Below are 4,510 nucleotides of genomic sequence, written 5' to 3'. Positions count from 1 at the left end.
TCACGTCTGCCCTTCTCACCGAGCACGCGACTGTCCCACCAGAATTCTCAGGGCAGGCGTGATGATCTCTTTGTGGGGGGTTCGATATCCGGCAACTCGCAGGTGCTTACTGTTTGTGAAAGCAAAGGAAAGAAAAGGAGGAAGGAAGGAGAGAGGGAGGAAGGAAGAAAGAGAATCTGCAAAATTCCTCATCCCCAAAAACCTCTGTCGATTCAGACTGAGTGAACGCCTGCCCTCCCACCCAGCCTGCTTCCTCGGACGCGGTGCCCTGCAGGACAGGGCCTGCAGGACAGGGACAGAGCCCGTTCCTTCCTGTGACCCCGCCCCTCAGGCGCCCAGCAGGGCAGGAACTGTGGAACTGAATAGCCCCTTGCTTCGGAGACTCAGGTCACGGGGCAGCATGACCTGAGCCAGCCAGGGGACCCTGTCACCAGGCTGAAACCGCGCTGGGCTGGCGGGCCAGGGTTGTTTGCTAAGGATGGGGGCATGGAAATAAATCCTAGCTTTCAAAAAGAAACACACCCCAAAGGTGTTCTATTTATATGAAAATCAGCTCCACTTTTAGGTAGCCATCTTCCCACCTCACCTCCCGGAGCTGGGCCCTGCCCTCCCACAGGTCCCATCCACACCCCACCCCGTAATCAGGGCTCTACCTGCCCCCATCCACCCCCCTGATTGCTCTCTGGGGTTTCCCTGGATTGCAGGGTGTGAGCTCCCAGACGCTCCGGGGGCCTGTCTCGTGCCTGCCCCAGACTCCCTCCCTCCCTCCCCCACTTGCCCTTCCAATCCCAGAGCTCTCAAAGAACAGCCAGAGTCCTGGCCCTGGAACCTGCAGGTGGGTCGGGGAGGGGCAAGCCTTGAGTCCTGCTGTTGGGGAGGGAGGGACAGGGAGTGCCAGAGTCAGGGCCTTTGCTTTCTGGGGTTGGGGCAGCAGCGGGCAGGACAGAGCCAGGGCCCTGGGTCCCGAGAGAGGAGGGGCAGGGCAGGGAGTCCCTCTGGGACTCAGTGGCCCCTTACCTGAGCCACAGCAGAGCAGCATGGTGGCTCCGTGCACTGGAATCAGGCCCTGCCCCTCCCTGCCTCTTCTGGCCATCAGGACCCCCTCCCCCCGCAGACGACTGCAGTCCACACAGGACATGAGGCCTGCGCCTTTGGAGTCCCGATCATGTCTGGGTTGGCTGCACCAGGGGCACCCAGTCCACCTCTCCCTCCTCAGCCTCTCCTGGCCTCAGAGCCCTCTCTGGCTGGAAGGAGACCCTGCGTGTGTGAGGGTCACACCAGTCCGTGGGGTTGCTCCCCAGGCCCTTGGCTGCCCAGCCCTTCCATGAGCCCTCACCCCTGCACCAGCGCCTCCGCCCAGAGTGCCACGTGGGCCCGAGGGTGCTCCCTGCTCCCCGTGGGGGGCCCCCCCGCCCTCCAGCAGCTTCCCCAGCCGCAGCCAGGCTCTAGGAAGGGCCTGGGCCAGCCCGTGGAGGGCGCTGGGCCTCCCTCCCAGCTCAGCTCGGGCTGCGGCCAGAGCCCACTCACCGCCGTGGTACGTGGCCGAGAGCCAGGCCCCACCACAGGGACAGTAAGCTGAGAAGCTCTGCAGCTATAAACGTCCAGTGGCCGACCGCGGACGCCGCAAAGCCCGCTGTGGCCAGGAGTCCCGGCCCCTAGTGGCCGCTCGCCAGGCTCTGGCTTGGCCAAGGCCACTGGGACCAGAGAGGGAGGTCCCAGGCCTGGGGGATGGGTCGGTGGCAGGGCAGGACAGACAGGACAAGTCCAGCATTCAGTGGACCTGTGGTCCGGCTTCTGCCCCTCCCCCCACCCAGAGCATCAGCTTGTTCTATGGGATCTTTCGGGCTGCGTGCTTGTGCTTCTAGGGGTCTTATCCCTGAGGGGGTGGCCCCAAGCCACAGTGTCAGATCCATGTGGAGGCCACCTCGGGCATGGCCAGAGTGACCTCGGGCTGGGCCTGGGGCCCCTGTGCTCCTGACTCGAGTCCCCCGGAAGTGCCCTGCAGGAGGTCCCAGGAGAGGCAGAGTTCGCAGAACAAAGGAAAGGTTCTCCAGGAGGCCCTCACAGGCCAGGGGCCACCCTGGGAGAAGGAGCCTTTGCTCTGCAGTGCCCGGCCTGCCCCTGCTCCTTCCCTGCAGGACAGGACGGGCGTACGGCACCCAGGGGGCAACAGGCCATCTGGGAGGGCTTGGGGGCTCTCCTCTAACACCCCTGCCCCACTGGATGGTCTGATCTCTCCCTGGCACCAGCCCCCCTGTGGGGAGTTGGGGAGCCAGCCAAGAAAGCAAAGGTCAAGGTCACTCCTGGGCCTGTCACTGACCCTCAGGGAGCTCAGAGATGAGCCCCCAGGTCTCTGGGGGACCATGTGCCAGACCGGCCTGAGCAACCTCGCTCAACCTGTCCCTTGGCTGGATCAGGGAGGAGGGTGGAGAAGGGCTGGGAGCGCCCTAAGCCCGCCCCCCACCCCCAGACCTGAGCGAGAGCTGGGGACAGAGGCAGCTTGGGGGCGACCAGACCCAAGCTCCCCAGGCCCAGGGTCAGGGCCAGGGAAGTCGCTGGGGCCTGGCCCCACACCCTGGGCACGGACGGTGCAGCTGCCCATGTGTACTAACAGGGAAATAAAAACCTGTGACAAGAGGTGGGCTGGGTGCCCCCAGTGCAGCCAACCCAGACATGATCGGGACTCCAAAGGCATCTGGATAGATATTTACAACAAAACACGTTCAGTATTTCTTATTTACAGTGGACTTCACGCTTCACAGGAAGGCCCAAAAGGACACTTCATTATATTTTTTAAGATTTTATTTATTTGAGAGAAAGAGAGCATGAGGGCCACAGGGTCAAAGGGAGAAGCAGGCTCCCCACTGAGCAGGGACCCTGATGCGGGACTCGATCCCGGGACTCCAGGATCATGGCCTGAGCCGAAGGCAGAGGCTTTAACCCACCGAGCCCCCCAGAGGCCCAGAAGGACGCTTTAATACATAGAAAAATACCATCTTGTTGTGTAGAATGAATCTGTAGTCATTTCTCCTCTAACCTCATCTACAAACCTACTCTGATCTATTCATTTACCCCATTTTGGGGGAAGATTTTACTGATTTATTTGAGAGCGAGCGAGCACAAGCAGGGAGAGCAGCAGGCAGAGAGAGAGGGAGAAGCAGGCTCCCGGCTGAGCGAGAAGCCCGCCGTGCGCAGGACTTGATCTCAGGACGCTTGGATTGTGACCTGAGCTGAAGGTTCTGCGTGCCTCATTTACCAATTTAAAAGCAAAATGAACTATTGAATGGGGAAAAAACCCAAATCATCCTACACTGTGCCCCAGATGTAGTCTAGACACAGGGGACACAGGAGTCAACAGTCAGAAAAATACCTTGCTCTCCTCGTGAGCCTTGCCCTCCTACCGGTCGAGAGAGACAGACGGGAGCGTCGGGAGTGAGTTATAGCCTGGAGTTATGCTGGAGAATGAACAGAGCGACAGGGTATGGGGCAGGGGTGACCCCAGGGCTCTGGGAGCAGCAAGGAGTCTGGCACAGCCCGCTGGGCTGAGCCCATGTTCCCAGACACTCGGCACCGCATGGAGCCGTGGTTCATCGTCACAGAGGGTGTGGGGGTGCGGGGGTGCTCTTGGCATCTGGTGAGTAGAAGCCAAGACTCCGCTGGACATCCCCCAGGGCACAGAACAGCAAAGAACCGTTCCAGCCCCAAACACCAACAGTGCAGAAGCCAGGAAGCCCCGGGGTCCCAGGGAGAGCAGTAGGAGAGATGGCCGGAGAGGTAAACGCTGACCAGGTTGTTTTTGGCACTAGAGAAGCTGATTCGGAAATTCTTATGGAAAGTTTGTCGGAATTGCTAGTACGAGAGTGGGGGGAAGATTCTGCAGAGGAATAGAGAGTGACTAGCCTCAGCAGCTCTTAACGTACACTGTATTCCCATGCCAAATGGTTAGTTTCCTTAATATATAAAGAGTTCTTACAAATGAATAAGAAAAGGCCTTTTTAAAAACTCTCAAAAAATAAATGGGGAAAAGGGGCTTCACCAAAAAAAGAGACACAAACGGGTTATAAATACGTGAAAATTTTTTTGATGTTACTTGCTGTATGTCATTTAAAGAAATAGGGTGAAAATCATGAGATGGTATCCTTCAAGGGTCAGATTGGTAAAGACCGAGAAGCCTGATCATACACAGAGTTCAGGGACAGCTTGGGGAGTAAATACCGGCGCGGCCTCTTTGGAAAGCAACTGGGGAGTATCTGCACCAGCCTTCCATCCAGCCTGCTTTTCTGAAAAGTGCTCTCCCCACATAAGTTCACGAAGCTGTAAGTACGGACCCATCTGCCACGGTGTTAGGGAAACACTGGCCGTGGCCCGGATGCCGGTCCGCAGGGGACTTGTTTCTCAGCTGGGCTCACGATGGAACACCATGGTCACGATGCAGCTTCCAAGGAGGCTGGGGTTTACTCCCGGCCACACACTCGCAAGAAATGGAAACACACATCTGCAAACAGCCTCG

Source organism: Mustela putorius, unplaced genomic scaffold, assembly GCF_011764305.1.
Source record: "Mustela putorius furo isolate JIRA1106 unplaced genomic scaffold, ASM1176430v1.1 tig00000695_pilon_pilon_pilon, whole genome shotgun sequence".
Classification (NCBI taxonomy): domain Eukaryota; kingdom Metazoa; phylum Chordata; class Mammalia; order Carnivora; family Mustelidae; genus Mustela; species Mustela putorius.
Note: the sequence above shows the minus strand (reverse complement) of the source record.